This window comes from Octopus sinensis, linkage group LG3, assembly GCF_006345805.1.
Source record: "Octopus sinensis linkage group LG3, ASM634580v1, whole genome shotgun sequence".
Taxonomy (NCBI): domain Eukaryota; kingdom Metazoa; phylum Mollusca; class Cephalopoda; order Octopoda; family Octopodidae; genus Octopus; species Octopus sinensis.
Window position 1 is genome coordinate 167,259,631 of NC_042999.1, and position 21,947 is coordinate 167,281,577.

Sequence of the window (21,947 nt, forward strand, 5' to 3'; positions counted from 1 at the left end):
AGTGCCACAATGTACCCCGCACTCGGGAAAAATTGTTACAGTTGACACCACCTCATTAATTAGAACCTATCTAATTAATGTTATGTAATTTCTGTGAGGTTTTTTTGCTGGTGATAACAATAAATAGAGATGTTTTACTAATTAAATCTGAGAAGAAACTTCAGTTGTGTTCGTTAATGCGGGTGTCAAGGCAGAAAAATGAAAAAATGTAACAAGTAGACCCAGTCTCCCCCAATAAATAGAATTTATTTACTGACTGTGGAGGCGCAATGGCCCAGTGGTTAGGGCAGCGGACTCGCGGTCATAGGATCGCGGTTTCGATTCCCAGACCGGGCGTTGTGAGTGTTTATTGAGCGAAAACACCTAAAAGCTCCACGAGGCTCCGGCAGGGGATGGTGGTGATCCCTGCTGTACTCTTTCACCACAACTTTCTCTCACTCTTACTTCCTGTTTCTGTTGTACCTGTATTTCAAAGGGCCGGCCTTGTCACTCTCTGTGTCACGCTGAATATCCCCGAGAACTACGTTAAGGGTACACGTGTCTGTGGAGTGCTCAGCCACTTACACGTTAATTTCACGAGCAGGTTGTTCCGTTGATTCGGATCAACCGGAACCCTCGTCGTCGTAACCGACGGAGTGCTTAAGAAGAAGAAGAAGGAGAATTTACTGACTAAGAAATATTCATAAAACATGTCAAGTTTAAATAATTAAATTGGATTAAATTTAAATTGTAGTAATTGATGCCGAAAAGTATCATACGAGTAGTACATGTTTAAACTTTTAAACTAAGCGGATATAAACTAAAAATGTCCTAAATATATAAAAATGCATAAAAATGTTATTGCCGCAGATTAGCTCTATGTCAGCTCTGACGGAGAGAGCCTACAACCAAACACGTTGTAGCGTTGGCACAGGCTTTATTTTTTTTTCACTAGCTATAGTGTATCTATAACTATACTCTCCAATATATTTTTCCTTTAATCCATGAAAAATATAAAATAAAAAGAAGAGAAAGAAAAAGAAATCGATAGGATATTATTTCAGGTTAATTTGGCTGATATTTTTAGCAAGTCGAGCAACGGCTTAGTGTTTCCTTCCTTTTTAGTCGGTGGTGAACGCAAATATGCAGAGTAAGTATATAAAACTATTCTAATATACTTCAATATTTCTCTATTTAGACACACACACACACACACACAAACACACACACACACACACACACATACACACACACACACACATACACACATACACACACACATACACACACATACACACACACACACATACACACACACACATACACACACACACACACACACAACACACACACACGCACACACACACACATACACACACACACACACAAATATGCATGCAGACATTAGTTTGTCTATTATTCTTAAATCTACAACAAAATGCTTGTAGGTTTTTCGGAATACACAGCCATTTGGAAATCGATCAAATTATCATAGATCAACGATCAGAAGCTTTGTACAGTTTAGCAAAGCGTTCAACTAATATATTTGAAGCATATAGTATACCTGGCACCTTAAAGACTCTCTACAAAGATACTGTAACTTAAGTTTTATCACTTGATATTTATATAAAATTCTTTGAGATCCTGGTGGGATTACAAGATGACTCTTGTACCTTCCCTGTTCCTTGTGGCCTTTACAATATCAAATGAATAAATTGGCTTCCCAATGGTTTCCCACCCCAAAAAGCAGATGACATTCTGCAATGACTATAGCTGGTGCAAATTATATAGATAGTATAGCCCTTACTTCTAATACTATCAAGGAAGCTCCACTACTATTTCAACCAGTTGAAAACATTGCAAAACAGATACGACATGTCAATGACGATAAGATTGAGTTTATGATTATCAATCAGCTAAAAAGTAAAGCACATATCATCAAAGTGGTGCAAACCGGAAATCTGTTGACTCCAAATAGTTTTGATATCGACTCAAAGGGAGACAATGAAGTAAGAATTGAAATGGTAAGGATATCAATGAGTAAGATATGCACAATATGTGAGTCAAATCTATCAAATGACCTCGAAACACAGTTTCGGAGAACTACTGTAGAAAGTATATTAATATATGCATCTCGATGCTGGACATTTACGAAAGTGATAGAAAGCAGACGAAATGGAATATATATATCAAGGTGTTAAGGAAGGCGAAGAATGTTTCTTGAGAGCAACATCAAACAACGCAGATTTAAGTTTGTGGGACACAGTTGGTGAGGAAAAAACGAAGTGCTACTTCAACTATTACTATGATAAAAGAAAGAGAAGCAGACCTTGTCGAACATATGTGAAATAGCTGCGGGAAGACAAACCTTAAAAAACTGTGTTGCAACGTTTATGGAGTACAGGGAAGCGTGAAGGACACTTGTCAATGAGACTGGAGTTTACTCGTCATGACATATATATATATATATATATATATATATATATAATCGAACTCCGCACTCAACTCATACTAGCGATAATTCTAATTTAAACTCCAAACAACGTATAGGAAATAGGCGAACTAATAGAATAGCACACAATAGTAACCCTCCCGACGAGAGCAATATAGATCCTATTAGGAGAAATAGAAGGGATAATAGTAGATTACGCAAATATATATGGTTCAACATACCATACAACTTAGCAATTAGGGGTAAGTTATGTAAGAGAATATTCTCTATCATTTCCAACAACTTCCCACCCACCCATAAGTATAGAAGTATCTTTTCCAACAAAACCATTAGGATTTCCTACTCTACCCTGCCCAACATGAGCTGCCTCATAGCTAAACATAACTATATTAATATTAGAACAGCTAGATCAAGAGCAAGCTATAGCGACCAACCGAACCCCCCTCATCCAGATAGTAGACAATATAATCAGACTGGCAGCCATATTACCCAAACAGTTAGTAATAACACCCGCCAACACAACAGAGGCAATACTACACCCATCAACAACCAGGAGGATATCAACGCCCCCACTCGTATTGCAACACCTCCTCCTGGGATTAGCAGCACACGACAGAATAATGCAATGCACTGCAACTGCATATGTGCATCCGAGTGTCCGCTACAGGGCGCATGTAGGGCGAAAAACGTAATATATTCATGTGAGGTGAGTACCCAGTTTAACACACTCACCTATATAGGTTGCTCAACCTCCTGGAAATCCAGATACTACAACCACCGGTCCTCGCTGAAACACAGACATAAGGCTAACAGCACCTCCCTTTCTAAAAAAATTTGGGAATTAAAAGACAAATGCATAGGCTTCAAACTCAGGTGGTCCATCATCGGATCAGCTGCACCTTATTTAAATAATAGAGCAGGATGCCAACTATGTTGTGTAGACCTCCTGAACATCTTGAAATTCAAAGACAAACACAATCTTATTAACAAAAGGTCAGAGTTCAAACCATCCTGTATACACAAACTTATTAATACTTTCAAATACTACAAAGCTTAGGCTATTATACCAACACCCCCATGCAATTTCCTCCCACCCGGTGCAACCTGTCGGCTCCAGCACATCCCGCTTTCCTATATGTGCGTGTATATGTGTATATGTGTGCGTGTATATATATGTATGTGCACATATGTGTATGTATATGTATATATATATATATATATATATTTGTGTGTGTGTGTGTGTGTTCCCCGCATTTTCCTCCTATATATACACATTTTGTCTTCCATATATGTCTTCTTTTCCCTACATATTTCTTCTCCTACACCCATATCCTTCCTATATAGTCTCTTTATTTCCCTATATCTATACCCTTTCACATTTCTAACTCGGATGTTGAACGCACACCGCCAAACTCCACTTCCCACCCTTCCAATTTTCAGTTCCCCCCGCCCGCCCCTACGTGGGCACCTTTAACACACACCTCTAACTTTCAACCACCTTCATCTCATGTTTTATTTTATTTTATTTTTATTTTGCTTTATCCTATTCTACTTCGCTTTACCTTTATTCTCATTTTTATTTTCATCCCTTACCTTAACTCTTATAATTTTTATAATTTTTATATTTCATTTCTAACTTTTACATTGTATTTCTTATTTTATATTGTATTTCTTATTTTTATTTCTAATTTTTACTCTTACCCTCATTCTTACCCCTAACTTATCGCTTTATATCTCTATATATGTCTATTTTTTTTGCTTATCCCTTATTTACTTACCTATGGATCCGCTTTATGATTATACGAGCGTCCGTGTACGTATGTATACGTATACATATGTGTACATATGTACGAGTAAGCATCTACGTCTGGATGTGCATACCCCGTATTTCTTTACATTTTTTTACATGTTTTCTTATATTCATATGTTTACACCTATTTGTATACATCTTTTAATATCTTATAGCTATACCCATATGCGCGTATGTCTCTGTGTGTGTATGTAAGTGTATATGTGCACGCACATATGGACACACAGCCGTGTGTGCGTGCACGTGTAGACGTGAGTGCGTGATTCTTTACATACGTTCTTATATACATCCTTTAATATCTTATATCTAAACCTGGAAGCGTGGGCATATGTGTATGTGTATGTAAGGATGGACGCACGTATGTATATATGGGTGTGTACACGTATAATGTCCGTGTATATATGCGGATATTCTGTTGTATGTATGTATATATACGCGCGTGCGTGTGGGTGTATGTGTGTTTATGTACATGTTTACACGTGAGTGCGTGTGTATGCTTATAGGCTTGGAGCCGTGTAGGCGCGCGTATATGTGCGCGTGTATATGGATGTATGTATCCATGATGGTATGTATGTACAAGATGACCAATTAATTCAAAGAACTAGATTAAAGGCTCAACAGCTCTGATTTACAACACACTAGGTCCCCAGACGACCCTGTTGATTTATTGACACCCAAAACGTCTACAACTAAATTTTATCAATCTCCTGACCACCATGTTTGGTCCGTAACCTCTATACATCCCTTATCTTTATATTTTTTTACATTTTTATCATGATTATTCCTATTTTTATTTTATTTTTTTACCTTTTACTTTTATTTCTATTTCTATTTTTACTTTATAACCTTATGCCTTTACATTCATTTATATTTCTTTATATTCTTTATATCCCCTTTACATCTCCTTATATCCCTTTATATCTTTATACTCTACATTTTTATATTTTTCTATACTTACACTTTTTATACATTTTTTATCCCTCGTCCTGAATTCTCGCCCCTCCATCTTCACGTCTATATATGTATTTATTTATTTACATTACTTCAACATCCAAATTTCCTCATTCTACATTGAGAGAAGAAAGAGATGGACGCTTCAATTCTATGCTGTTGCCGCATTATGTCGTACGCGAATGAGAGGATTTGCATCCCCAACCAAGAATTTTTGATGTAACACATGTCCTTGTGGAAGCTGTTGTGCGCGGCTGAAGAAGGCCACAGACATACATTATGCATTGTTATAAATCTGTCTAATAAAGGCCCGAAACATATGTACCGCTGAATCCTTGGCATCATGTTTTTATTTTGATCAATTATATATATATATATATATATATATATATATATATATATATATATATATATATATATATATATAGGCGCAGGAGTGGCTGTGTGGTAAGTAGCTTGGTAACCAACCACATGGTTCCGTGGCATCTTGGGCAAGTGTCTTCTGCTATAGCCCCGGGCCGACCAATGCCTTGTGAGTGGATTTGGTAGACGGAAACTGAAAGAAGCCTGTCGTATATATGTATATATATATGTATGTGTGTGTGTGTGTGTTTGTGTTTGTCCCCCTAGCATTGCTTGACCACCGATGCTGGTGTGTTTACGTCCCCGTAACTTAGCGGTTCGGCAAAAGAGACCGATAGAATAAGTACTGGGCTTACAAAGAATAAGTCCCGGGGTCGATTTGCTCGACTAAAGGTCGTGCTCCAGCATGGCCGCAGTCAAATGACTGAAACAAGTAAAAGAGTAAAAGAGTAAAGATATATATATGTATGTATATATGTATGTATGTATGTATGTATGTATATAGTGGGGTGGATGTATGCTTGTGTATGTATGTGTGAGTGTATGTGTAATTAAGTAATGTTGTTTTAATTGAGATTGCACAACAATCAACACCAATGTTCAGTGCTTTTAAACCCTTATATATCCTAATTTCAATCGAGTATTAAACATAAATTTGTCCTCCAGTTTCAGTTTGCTTTGTTTAATATATGTTTTCTCATGCATGATTGGCTCACCTAACGAAAATTACCTTCAACGTTTTTATAGTGCGTCCCGGCTCGCTTCTAAAATAAATGTTGCCAATATCTGGTCTACATCATAATATATTACTTTAATCTCGCATTCCTCTCTGGATAACCGATTCTATTCTGCCAACTGGACCACCACCACCAACATCAAATTGGTCAACGCTCTTCCCTCCGCTGGTGCGAGCGGTTACCCTGTATCTTCAGGAGTCTGAAAAGTTCACGGACTAGGGATCGGGAAATCTTGGCATGGCACCCGTGCTGTATAATTGTGGAGTCTTCTTATTACATAGGCCAACTATTTCAATCTCCCGCCCCTCATTACTTCGGTAATAATATCTATCATACGGAAAGCTTTTCTTCTGGAATTTTTTTTTATTTTCCAACTGTATCATAAGATCTCTAGAGTAGATTGTATACTCCACTTTTCAAAAACCTTGGGTAGTATCACAGAATGCAGTAATATTTTCAGTTCGTTATGCTAAATATACACTTAGAAATCCACACTAACACAGCCTGAAAATGTAGCTATTTAGTTGCCTAATAGCCATACTAGTTAGGATTTAACATTACAATGAACTTGGTTTCGTTCACTTCTCGTCTTGTGGTTCCGAGAAGAGAATTGACGTTCACCGTCACTCCGCGCTACATAGTCTCAGCTAACAGATCAAATATCGAGCAGTAGTACTTCCTGTACAACGCTTCAACAATTGCGCTTGCGGGGTATAACTCATGTTAAAGGAGGCAGATAGGTCTGACTTAATCTCTTCCTCATGGTAAACTAGCTTACTCCTCTTTTATTTATATTTACTACTAGCAGTATCGCCCGGCGTTGCTCGGGTTTGTAAGGGAAATAACTATATAAGCATTTTTAGAGCTTTCTTAGCCATTTCTGTTTTGGTGTCTTCAAGCCATGAAGTCGTTGTTCTAAAAGAACGCTGGTCTCCTTGACAACGCTTTACAACGTTGATTTCCTTACACTCCCTTCCCAACAGCTTCACGAGGGAGGGAAGAAGGGGGAGAAGCAAACAGGTGCAGGTGTGACCACGGACGCCAACTCCGCCGCCATCGACACACGAAAAATTATGCATTAAAATGGAATAAAAAATGATGTTAAATTATTTTTAAAATTGTAGACTCATCGTAGACGCGCGCTAATAGCCAGACGGGCTCGATATGAATCATGACTATAAGATACCCGAATTTGGTTAAACTGCACCGCAAAATGTGGGAGTAGTTAGGAATCTAAATCGAAGGGGACAGACACTCACACAACTACAGTTTTATATATATAGATTTGCCGACATAGATTAGTACTATATTTGGATTGCATGGACTCATTTTAATATTAATAAAATATATTAGGAACAGAGGCAGTATAAATACTGAGGGGTAATATCCCCACTTAAACGTGCATGTTCTGTTAGAACAACCTATACTGCGATAGATACCACAAGAGAAACTCTCATATTGGTTTTCGGTGCAAAATGCACTCTTGTTTATATTTTGAAATCCCTGTCATCTTCAGTGCCGAGACCACCAGATCATGTGATTTCGATCTTCTTTGGCCATGTCAATGATGGACGCTCAAACGCGACTCATCTCCTTGCCAGCAATATATAGAAAAAGTGCCGGAAGAGACACTAGTGTCGCGATTAGCCAGTGCGCTTGCTAAAAATATATGAATATATAAATATCTATTTATCTATCTATCTATCTATCTATCTATCTATCTATCTATCTATCTATCTATCTATTTGTCTGTCTGTCTGTCTGTCTGTCTGTCTGTTTATCTATCTATCTATCTATCTATCTATCTATCTATCTATCTATCTATCTATCTATCTATCTATTGTCTGTCTGTCTGTCTGTCTATCTATCTATCTATCTATCTATCTATCTATCTATCTATCTATCTATCTATCTGTCTGTCTGTCTGTCTGTCTGTCTGTTTATCTATCTATCTATCTATCTATCTATCTATCTATCTATCTATCTATTTGTCTGTCTGTCTGTCTGTCTGTCTGTCTGTCTATCTATCTATCTATCTATCTATCTATCTATTTGTCTGTCTATCTATCTATCTATCTATCTATCTATCTGTCTGTCTGTCTGTCTGTCTGTCTGTTTATCTATCTATCTATCTATCTATCTATCTATCTATCTATCTATCTATCTATCTATCTATTGTCTGTCTGGTTGTCTGTCTGTCTGTCTATCTATCTATCTATCTATCTATCTATATAGATCGCTAGCCACTAAACATTTTTTATTTTCTCTCCTTGTTTATTTCTGCGTTCCTTTCTGCCGAAGAGCGTAACCTCGAAACGAAAAAGACTTTCTCACTTCCCGAGCGTTAAACTAATACATATGTTTGTTATTGACACACACGTCTTCGTCTTCTGTTTTTTATTTTTATTTTTGTATATTCTCACTATATATATATATATAAAACAATATCGTTTTCAACACACGTTTTCACATCAGGCATCTTGCAAAACAAATTCATAAATATAATAATATATTTGATAATTTTCCATAACATCAGGGAAACTGTATTCCTGTAGTCAAACATGCAGCTGTGCCATCCTTTTCATTATTCTATTGTTTTGTTACTGCTAAGAAAATTTGTTTATATATTTTTGTATTTCATCACAGTTCTTAGATTCCAGCAAAGTCTTGTTTGTACTGACACATGCTTTTAGCCGTGCTCTCGCTCTTCATCACTACATTTCTCTCACGTCTTTCAATTAAAAGACATGCCTAACATTTTTACGTTAACACTGCTTTACTCTGGAACCTCTACTTGAAAACATGATACCTACTAGAATAAATCTGGAGGAATTTAAAGAAAATATTAGCTGTATTAAATTAACCCAGCCTCTTTCCATCACTACTTTCATTTATATGAGACGTCCTTTTCAAGGCAGCCTCCACGAATTGTGACATCAACTCGTCTCGAATATAATTAAAAATCAGCAACGTTGTAAAATCACTTAACTGTTGTAGAAAGCTACTGATGATGTCTACAGTGCGTGAAGTGCAGCGAGACGATGGTGGTGGTGGTGGTGGTGATGATGATGATGATGGGGGCGGGGTTGATGATGATGATGCTGATGGTGGTGGGGTTGGGTGATGATGAGGATGAGGATGGTGGTCATGGTGGCGATGATGATGGTGATGTTCCGCTATAACGTTAAGAATTGGAGAAATTTTGGTTTCTTTTATTTGAATCCCAGAGCATTTATTTTTGGAAGAGCGAATGAAACGTAATGTGACGTCAATACCTTCTCTAAAGCATTTAGCATTGTAAATAATTATTTCTGATTTACCACAAGGCCAGCAATTTTGGGAGAATAGGGTCAACAGATTAGATGTATCCCAGTATTTAACAGCAGCTTTGTCTTGTCGATTCCGAAGTGATGAAAGGCAAAGTTGAACTCACAGAGATTTCAACTCAAAGCGTAAAAAATAACAAATATGAATATAAGATCTGTTATGCCCAGGGTTTGTTCAAATATATTAATTAGATTATGAATCAATGATATCAAAGGTTACGGAAAACATTTTAGATTTACTTCCATCGTTACTTTTAAAAGAAAATTAATTTCGATGTTATTTTTGAAAGTATTGGCTTAATCTATTAAAATGCTTCCAAATTGATAGCTAGAAATCTATGTGTTGCTATGTTCATACCTATCCCAAAAATAAGAATAGTATAAGAATACTTAAATGATACCAGGTTCGCAGATTCAAATTTTATTCCCAAGTATTTGTGCTTAGTTAATAAATATAATGAATCTCCAAAACTTCGAGAAAGCTGACAAATTTGTTTCACTTCATTTACTACATGAATATTCACGTGAACCCTATAACCATTACACTTCACATTTACCCTCGCCCTACATATCTTATGCTTCATACCTCACTTGAAGTCGCAACAGGGGACCCTTCTTCGTAGTTTTTCTTAACATAGTTTGTTATATTGTTTAAAGAGGTTAGGTTACACACAAAGTGTGCATGCTTATAATATTTAGTAGATGTAATATAAAAGATATTTTCAAAAAATACCTCCACGACGCTATTTTTGCGTGTAGATAATTATTTGATCAGTTTTTAGCAAGTAACATATTAGCGTAGTTATCTAGATAAAACATCCATTTGATATCTTTCTCCCTCGACTCTAGCCGAGTGACACAAACAAAGCGTAGATTAAATATTCCCAAACTAGATTAAAAGCCAGTATTTCGAAACTTAAGATATATAAATGTGAAAAATGTGGAGAATTCAACTGTATGACAGAGGTACACTAATCATTTGTAACATATTCTGCTGGATTAATTTTTCGATATCACTCATTAAAGAAACTTTACGAATATGGTAAATATGGTAGAATAATGCTGCTTTTCAAGTAATGCTTTCCAAAATTGATTCTGGTGTTGAAAATTGGATTAGCATATAAAAAATATTAGATTGCTGTCTGATATAAAGTAGAGACGATGGAAGGCTTATGGAAATGGGTAAACAAGTACACAGTAGAGTACTTATTCTAAGAACAAAAGTACTTTGTTCTAAAAACAAAATGCAATGGCAAGTTCCAACGACTGCAAAGTGGTTTTCTTTCCTAGACCAAAACATTTTCGTTTCATATTCTTGTTGCTGATAATATCGGTTCCAAATTTGGGTACAAGGTCAACAATTTCGAGGAAAGGGAATAAGTCGATTACATCGACCCCATTTTTCAACTGGTAGTTATTTTAACGACCTCGAAAGATGAAAGCGAAAGTGGAACTCGGCGGAATTTGAATACAGACCGTAGAGACGGACGAAATGCCACTAAGCATTTTGCCCGATGCGCTAACGGTTCTGCCTTTTGTTGTTAATAATATCACAGAAAAAATATGACTGTCACAGCTTCCCATTTCTCGTACTACAAAAAAATGATGTGTTTTTTTGAGAGTAAAAGAGTAAAAAAAGAAAAGAAACATGTTTATATAGTTCCCTGAGACACGTTTTCAAACTTAGTGTAGTATTCCCGTAAGTATTTGACTTAATTTCAGTGCGAGTAAACAAGTTCAAAATCACGTCTCATTGCTATGATCAGTTTAACCGCAGAGATAATTGTGTTGGGAATATTACATCAAGAATTTTTACTTGGGTTACTTGAGCATCAGAGATAGAAAATTTCTAGGTAGAAAATTCGTTGTGAGATAAGATAAGAAATAACTGGGTTAGGGAAAAGGAAGTAATGCTATGATATAAACAATTTTTAAATCTACGATCAGACTCAGGTTTTGTTTATTACTGGCAGTTTGTTGATGAGGGTGTTTCACTGGAGGAGAAGGGCTTTGCTTCTTAGTCGGAAGCAAGGGAAAAGATTTTCTCTATAGATATTTGATCAGACAGTTGATAACCTCTTCGCAATATTCGAATGGATTTCATAAGTGGTTGGCATTTATATTTAAAAGAAAATAAATAAATAGATAAATACATAAATACATAAATAAATAAATAAATAAAACATCGGTAGATTATGTAAGGCTACGTATGGAATTGGACATACTACATAGTTTTGAATGACTGGATCTTCAGAATTAAGATCTATTTCTACATAAGAGTACTTTTGACTTTTAATGCTTGTAAATCATTTACATCAAATACTCTCAACCCATTTTGCCAACCCTTTTTGGTCCTTTTTTCCCCTTAGAAAATACTTTTATTTATCAATATACTAGTTATTTTGATATCAGCAGATAATGATTAAAAAATAAAGGACAACATTTTACATATGTGCTTGTACGCAGTCGGGAGTACAGATGTACAAATTGAAATGCAAGAAAAAACGAAATAATGAATTGAAAGTTTGGTAATTGCATTTATTTCCACCACGCGACACTTATGAGATCAACATGTTGCCTATCTTTGGTACAAGTAAATTCCGTTGAAACCATTTCAAACCTTTCCGATTTCCTTTATCAAAACAGCTAGAACCTATGCAACAATCTGACATAAGTTATTGTCACCCAGGAAGATGATTTTTATGCTCAAGAAAGAGTGTATTTGATAGAAATTGTTGAAATACATATGTACTTCATATAAGTAGCAAATTGTGGAGGATGGTATTCACTGTACTTGGATCTAGTTAGTTTGAGTCACAAAATCAGCCCCCTTTTATTTAGGATCTAGTTTGTTTCATTCACTAAATCTGCATTTTTAAATGGAAGTAAAAAATCTGAAAATTGGTTATCTTGATGCAGTTCTCCATGCTTATTCCTATGAAGCCATGAACTTCTGGAGAAAAAATTTGACATGCACAAATTTTTTTTTTTTAATTTGAGATTTTAAAATATGGACAGTCTGAATCTACCATTCGTTTCTCTTTATAATTTCTAAATCATTTTTTAAATACTTCAAAATCAAAATTATGTAAATATGTGTGCCAGAAACAGTAGTTAAAAATTAAGGAAATAGATTTTGGGGGATCTCTTATGACTGACTTTTATTCCATTATTCTAATATCTTCTGAAACTTATATATGTATAAATGCATACAGAAACATACAAATATATACACACATACATACATTTTTAAAGAGTTAGTTTTATATACATCCTTATATATATATATATAAATATTTCAGCATTTCTACACAATTATGCCCTAAAAATTTGCTCTTTATAACCTTGAGAAAATCAAATATTTCTTTTCTACAAATATGCTTCAGATTCCGATTAAATTGGAATTCATTGTGAACACCGTTTGTTCCTAAAGTAGCTTTAGAAAATTCACACCATTAGGCTTTGTTATAAATTATATATATATATATAGCTAGGGGGCAATTTAAGTTCAGTTGCAGAAAGGAGTTCAAAACAGCAGCACACGCAATTATATACGTACAAACATACCCATACATACACAAATACATACCTATCAGCCAGTCCCAAAAGCCTGTTTGATCCAAAGTTCTGACCATCATCACACACACACACACACACACACACACACATTCAGCTTTTCGTTTTTATTCATTACTTTTTTCTTTTAATAGTCTGTCACTATTCATTTGTATTTAGGCTTTGTTTAGGGGGTTTCACTTTAGCGACACCAGTTACACACAGTACCACTTGTTGTCAAAGTGGAAATAGTGTTTTTTTAAGTTTTTGAAAATTCGAAACAAAAAGGCATGAATTTCTTAAACTGACCGTCGCAGAGATGTGAAAATATGGCTACTACTCGTTAATTTCAAATTAAACTTACCAAAGACGAGGGTCTTCAAGCTTCCCAAGCTCTTAACGCTCCACTAGTGTCCCTTTGCTCCAAAACACCCCCTCAAGATCCAAATGGGCCCTCGGAGTTGGGGCATATAGTCCCCGTTGAGAATCTTTGATCTACATCACTAACACGGACGCCTGGATTTGTTAACATTAATTCAATGACTCTTCCTTTGAGCATCGATAAAATAAGCACCAGTTGATCACTAGGGTTGATGTAATCGAATTACTCCCACTCCCAAAATTGGTGACCTTGTACAAAAATGTGAAACCAAACTAAAACTACAAGAGGCATAATTTTAGCACCACAATGTTTCTGAAAGCAAATAGCTTAATAAAGTAGAAAGAGTCTTGTGTCTGATAATAGAAAATTAAAACTAGATTGGAAATTTAAAGAGCATCTTACTGCGCTACAGCTCTGATCCAAATATTCTCTACGTTTATTCTACTTTCAATATTTTCTTTCGATTATCAAATAAATATTAACAACATACTGGAAATCATGAGAAAAAACCAGTCTGCGCCAGTTATGTCAAAATATTTGCTTTTCTCGCGACTCGCTTAAATTAAAAGTCTGTCTTATTAAATTTAACCTCGTTGCCTCTATGCTCCCTCAAAAAGAATTTCTCGCTACACCAAACACTACAGGATAACGATTAAAAATTCCAGTTTACATACATATATATATCTCTCTCTTTCTTTCTCTCTCTCTCTCTCTCTCTCTCTCTATATATATATATATATATATATATATGTGCGTGTGTGTGTGTGTGTGTGTGTAACGCAACTCAGTCACTGTTGTTGTTTTAGTTAAAGCTCCGGCTTTTAATCTACCCAAGGTTATCTTTCTTCGGTACTTCCCAATGAGGAAGCTTAAAGAGCCAGAACCACGCATCTGGGAAACCGTTAGAGGAAGCACTGGGAATATATGGTGTTTTGAAACCTTTTACCAAAAGAGAAAATTTATTCTCCACGGTAACTGATGTGACTTTGCTTCAGAATATGGAATATGTCACAAATATTTTCTAACTAATCTAAAGTTCACACACACACACACACACACACACAAACACACACACGCACGCACGCACGCACGCACACACACACACACACACGCACACACACACACACACACATATATATATATATATATTCTTAAGTATATCTATTTTTTAAGCAGGTCTGAAAGGATGCATTAAAATAAATAAAATAAATCCCATAGCAACGGCAATGTTTTCTTACACAATGTCCGCTGTCAGGTGCCACTTAAGTACTACTAGTCTTAGGGTAATGTAAAAATGCTGTTTAGTTTACAAATGGGGAAGCTAATTTACATATTGTAGTTAGTTTGACAACTGCTAACAATTTTCTGCACTGAAGACACAGCATGAACATTAAAATAATTCAGTATAGCGAATTCTTGCTTAAGTTGGTTCGCAACTTGCATTCCGCAGTAAGACTATATGTCAAATAAATTGTGTTGAGTCAAAAGTTTTGCAATATCTTGGTAGCTTATTTGCTTTATTCATCAAAATAGAGGCTATCGTATTGCATCGTCTGAAGCCACCTTCCTGCAAATTCTTTGATCCCACGGTGAAACCAGTTCTTGTCCCTCGAGGTGAAGCCCCCCCCCTCTTCACTACAGTTTCTATATCCTCTTGGTTGATGAAACGTCGCAAGTGCAGTAAGTAATAACTCGAGGGAAATAATTTTCTGCAATTCTAACATGCATAAACAGTGGTTAAGCAAGGATCAGCTTCCAGAACCTGTCTCTAAATATGGGCGTTTCGAACACAAGATGATGTTCTGCGACTGGTGGAATTACAAAGGCATAATTCACTACGAGTTCGTTCTGAACGGTCGAACCATCGATGCCAATCTATACCCGGAACAGCTGGAGCGGATGTATGCCATTGTGCAGCAAAAATATCTGGCATTTGCGATCAGAAAGCCAGCTCTTCAGCAACGAGACAATGCAAGACCTCATACTGTTCGAACGATCTGCATATAGTTCGGACTTAGCTATTTGGATTATTACTTGATCTGATCAATGGCTCACTTTCTGCACTCGCGATGCTTCATCGGCCAAAAGGAGGTGGAGTCTTCAGCGAAAGAGATTTTCGCCTCGTAGGACAAGAAATGGCATCAGTGTGGGATTAAAGAATTAGCCGAACGGTGGCTTCAGACGGTGCAATGATAGGCTGCTTTTGTAACTGTACGAATAAAGTAAGTTACCAAAATATTGCAAAAAATTTAACTCAACACAATATAAATATACTTTATTGAGAATTGTTTGTCAATTTTCCGGGAAAATATAAATAGTTTATTTTAAATTATACAAAATTTTAATTAAAATTGCTTGTTTTTTTTTTCATATATCTTAGTCTGATGTAGAAGGTTGTTCGTAACAGCTATAACCTTAAGGAACGTCCACGAGATGGGTGGGGAAGAGGGGAAAAGAAATCACTTCTAAATGGGTTCGACGCAGCAAGTCAAGATATTAAATTATCCTTAGATTAGAGAACTGGTCTGAAAACATGTAATTTAATGAACTTTACTATTTGTACTCAAAAGGCAAATACTGGTGCTATACTACTGCTCAGATTAACTCTACCATCTAAAAGCAGATGAAAATCTATCGGGTGAACTATCGTCTTATTTTCGTCTACGAATTTCCACTCAGAAAGCTCAGGTCGACTAGAAGCTGTGGCAGCAGACACTTGTTCAAAAGACTGCGCAGTTGTATAGAACCTGGAACTACGTGATTGCGAAGCGACTTTTTGAAAAACTTCGTCCAGGAAAATCCTTATGAGAAAAAAAGTGATAGATACATACACACAGACATAAATGTGTGTGTGTGTGTGTGTGTGTGCGTGCGTGTGCGTGTGTGTGTGTGCGTGTGTTGTGTGTGTGTGTGTGTGTGCGTGTGTGTGTGTGTGTGTGCGTGTGTGCGTGTGTGCGTGTGTGTGTGTGTGTGTGTGTGTGTGTGTGTGTGTGCGTTTGGTTATGTACATTTATACATATATATATACATGTATATATAAATGTGTATATATAAACATACATATATATATATATATATATATAATATATATGTATATATATACACACACACACATATATATATGTATATATATGTGCGCGCGTGTGTGTGTGTGTGTGTATAAGTAAATAAATGGAGTTGAACGCAGATGCTATTCAAATCGTTGGCGATTTTCTTCCTGCGTCTTCCCTTTTATTGGACTTTCCTCTGTTTCCGAAGAAGAGCGTTTGCTCGAAACTTTAAACTATCTTTCTTTCCTTCCCTGAGCGTCTGTTATTTCTTTACATGTACCACGTCCCCGCGTTGTTGTTTTTTTGTGTTTGTTCTTCTTTTTGGGGTTTACTATATATATATGTATACATATATATATATACATATATATATCAGAGCTTGGTAGTGGAGAGGGGAAGTAGTATAAGTTCTGTAGTATGCAGTTCAGTTCGGTTCAAATCTAAATTCAAATTTCACTACGAGCAACTTTAGCTTTCATCAATCATTGAATAAAAAGTTCCAGAAATATTAGGTCACTCGACCATATATAGAAGGTGGCTAAAAGATATGAATGGTTATCCAAATCTTTGTGGTGTTTAGTCTTGAGTACCATCACGTAGAGTACACTTCGTTTAGCTTATAAAATGTTTCCCGATACCATAACCTGCTCTTGTATAAGTATACAAATTAATTTCATTGTTTCAAGTTTTTTCCACCTAATTCTGTATTCAACATTGCTTTGTGCATATTTCAGTTGTAACGTACAACTTGCGGTAGACTCTTTTGATTTATTACCATTTCTGACAGAATCCTTAGTCTAATATTTTTTGTGTGCGAAAGCGTTCATGTAATATTATTATGGAACTAACTTGTTATTTTTGAGTTGTTTATTTAATATCGGATCTCTTTCATGTAGCAATATAAATACTGCTGTCTGTGAGTTTATATACATACACGCACGCACGCGCGCGCACATACGCACACACACACACACACACACACACACACACATATATATATATATATATATGGTTATAAACTTAAGTTTTATGTCAATTTTCGGATTTCCTTTCAATCTGTAACTGCAATAATTGATGGAGCATATAGGGATACAGTTCACTTCTACGATGCCGTATCTAATGTTTCTACCCAGATTGACGCAGATTTTCACGTTGGAGTTAACATAACAATTAGCAATCATCACTGAAGCAGCATTTTTCTCAATCTTACAGAAAGATTTTCTTATCTTTGTGACATACATATAATATTCTTTTATCTTCAATACTGTAATTATAGTATTAAGCTAAATACTTATTTTCAAAATGTGTTATGTGAATTTTATTTCATATATTTTCAACACTGGGCTGTTTACTTATAAACATAGATGAAGGGTTTAAACACTTGCTTATAAATATGCGCATGGTTGTCTTACTCCTGTTACGCCTACGTACAGGGTCAGGCAAAATGATCTGACACATTTGTAGGTTAAATAAAAGGCAAATGAAGTAAAGAAACAAAAAAGTGTTTTTACTTTTGAAAAGTACATATAATGCCATTTTGTTTCATTATGTTTTAAAAATTAAATCAGTCAAATGGGATCCATTATTGTCCACACACTGTCGAAGGCGTTCACGAAAGTTGTCAATAACTCGGCGGGTCATTTCATGTGGAATGGCAGTAATTTCTTGACGAATTGCATCTTTAAGTTCTGGCGGTGCGAGGTCGGCCGGTTGATTTTCGTTTCAATGCAGATCCAGTAGCTCTGAAGTTGGTAACCCATAACAAGATCGTGTTTCAAGCTGGTACGGGATCATGTCTACCAAGATTGAAGTGCAAACGGAACGCTCTTTGTGTTGCAGTTACAGAATCGTTTGTTTTGATAAACGTTTCCACAATAAAAGCGCAATGCTCACCAGTCCAATTCATGGCAGCAACTGAAAAAGAAACGAAAAACAATGCCTTTTATTTAACCTACAAATGTGTCAGATCATTTTGCCTGACCCTATATAAGAAAAAAAAAACATTCGTTGAAACATTAATTAATCCAGCAGAAAGTTATATATAGATTGGGATGGTCTAATATGTTTTCTCCTTGGTATGAGTAAAGGGAAAAAATGAGTTGAAGTGAGTCAAGTATCGACCCCGAAAGGATAAAAGACAATGTCGACCTCAGCAGAATTTGAACTCAGACCGCAGAGACGAACGAAATGCCTCTAAGCATTTCCCCCCGCATGCTAACGGTTCTGCTACCTCGCTGACATAGAAATCGTTTCAAGTCGTTTAAGGCGGCCATCTGGCAGAATCATTGGCACACCGGGCAAAAATGCTTAGAAGCATTTCGTCCGTCTTTACGGTCTGAGTTCAAATTCCGCCGAATTCAACATTGCCTTTCATCTTTTGGGGGTCGATAAAATAAGTACTATTTGAATACTGGGGTCGATGTAATCGACTTATCCGGTCCCCAAAATTGCTGGCCTTGTGCCAAAATTTAAAACCAATATTGGAACGATTTCTACCATTAAACCAGGCACCAAACAAGCAACAAAGTGTTATAATTAGTTGACTAAAAAGATCTCAGTACATGACTTGTATTTATTTTACCGACTCTAGAGGGAAGAATAAAGACAAAGATATATTAGGTGCATTTAGAATGAAACTTAACTACACCCACCCCGAACTTGCTGGCTTTGTGCTAAAACTTGAAACCAATATTATTAAGTTATAAATACTGGATTTTTTAATTTGCTTTTTGAAACAGTTTTGATAACATCTTAATTCGATATCTTTCTGTAATTGCAGTTAAAGTGGGTCGCCTTTCAATACACTGTAACGATTTGTGTATAAGTTTTACAAAATGAGTAAGGAAATTATGCAACATTCACACTTTAGAGTATGAATAGGGTGTATAAAGTAAACCGTCTTCAAGCAGAAATTAAAATCTGTTCGCAGACGCAAATTGTCAAGGCTAGAATTTTGCTGCTGCCTACCATGGGGACTTATAATAATGTATATAAGTAGACAGACAGAAAACGGTTGAAACTTTTGACACAACGCAATGGTTCAAATTAACATTATAGAAATAGTATTAAGGACTAAAGTTGGTCATTTTAGCGAAAACAAGAAGTGCCAGATGAAGATGTGTTTACTATAAGTACAAATTTTACCTAGTTTCTAGTTTACTTTATAGTTTCTTGTTTGCAAATAATATAAGCTCAGATGTAGTTTTATCATCGTGAGAATTTTCACATGAAATACACTTGGAATTACCGAAAAGATGCGATAACTTTTATATAACCTTAAGGATAATACTTACATGAAAGAATGTAAATCCTATTTATTGAATGGATCCACTGGATTTATGCTCTGTTTTTCTTTTAGACTTTCGAAGTTATTTTTCGTAATATTTCTGCCCACAAAGAATGCATGGAACGCCAAAAGTATTACAAAAGAAGCAGCGACAGTTTACTGTGGAATCAGTAGAACGACAGAGAAAATTCTTTGAGATATTTTGTTGCACCGTTTTATACTCTGGGTTTGAATAATGCTATTCGTTTTCTCTCCTAAAATAAACTAGGTAGAATTAAGTGCATTTTCCATGGACACAGTGCAGCAATGGATTCGAACAGCAGGACCCTTCAATTGGTAGACTAAGACATCAATCACTAGACTTAAACATCATGTCGGCATATCACCTCTCGAAATACTGTGAAAAATAAAGCAAATCAAATTTCTTTTGTGATTAAATGAATTTAAAGCAAAGCAAGATTAATTGACAAATTAATGTGACAACCTCATTTCAAAATTGCTTAACTAAAATTGCTAACGAAGCGTTCAGTGAATTTGACTTCAAGAAGTGTTAATGGTTTAGATCGAGTTGCAATAGGCTATAACTGTGGAAACATAAGTATCGTTAATTATTTTCAAAATGTCTATTCCGCATGATATGCTTTCATATAGAAACTAAAATACTGGTTTTCAATAAGCAATGAACTTCCAAGTCATTTTCTTACTTTTAAAAAATTCATTTTAAGTAGGCGCTGGCGTAGCTGTGTGGTAAGAAGTTTGCTTTCCAACCACATAGCTCCGGATTCAGTCCCAGTGCGTGACACTTTCGGTAGGTATCTTCTACTATAACCACGAGGTGACACGAAGCCTTGTGAGTGGATCTTGTACACGGAAACTGAAAGAATCCCATCGTACATGTGTGTGTGTGTGCGATGGCGCACGTCTTTGTGTTTGTCCTCCATCACTGACTGGAAACGGTGTTGGCGTGTTTGTGTCCCTTTAACCTAGAGATTCGTCAAAAGAACCGATAGAATGAGTACTAGGCCTAAAAAAGAAGACTAAAATTCTTCAAGGCGGAACCCCAGAATGGCCGCTATCAAATGACTGAAATAAGTAAAATATAAAAGACTTATTTTCATATCATTTTCCATTTTCCCAAGCTGAGACTTTCAGAAAATTGCTACTTGCATCGAGGTACCCACAGAAACGACCCCTGAAACACCTTTTCTAGAGGGGTAAAACAACCTACTTTAATAATAATCTCAAATTTTAGTACAAAGCCAGTGTCCGACTGATACCATCTTATCAACCTCAAAAAGATGAGAGGCCAAGTCGATCTCGGCAATACTTGAATTCAGAATGTAAAGACGGACGAAATGAAGGGCATTAGTGGTGTAATGGATGTGAACTTGCATCATGTGTCGTTTCGGCAGTTTCTTAGTATTTTTTGTTCTATAGAGCTTACAATGACTTAACAGAAATCATATATGTCCCACGGTTATCCACAATACACCTGATCACTTATTTATCTACAGTTTCGTGAAAGGTAATCGTCCCCTTGATAGAAAACCTGTCAATCTAAGATAAGTTTGCTCGCAGAAGATATTTAATTCAGCACAACAAGTAAATGATTTACTCGTCAGGATTTTTGTTAACTTGTTTGCAACATTAAAACGTACCATTCATTGACACCTACTTAGTTCTATCTGTAGAAGTTAGAAGAACGACTGAAGAAAAATACTCAGGTACTACGTAGAGGCTTCCTCGAGAGCTCATAATTTTTGGTTACTAATATATGCGCAAGGTCACTCAGTTTTGAGGAAGTTTTATTATCTATTATATTGACCGCCTCTTCCTCAGTTCTTAGCTGTTACTTATTTTAGAAGTACGGAAAAGTAAAACCGAGCCAGGTGAAACTGGAAATCAGAGCGTGAAGAAACGTAACTAAAGACCGAGAGCCATATTAAGACATATAATTCTTCCCGCAGAACCTAAATTAATTGGTTGTTAACATTGACACAACACTTTCCATTTTCGGCAGATTTTGTCGATTAGATCAAGTTGTTCTCTGTTGGTT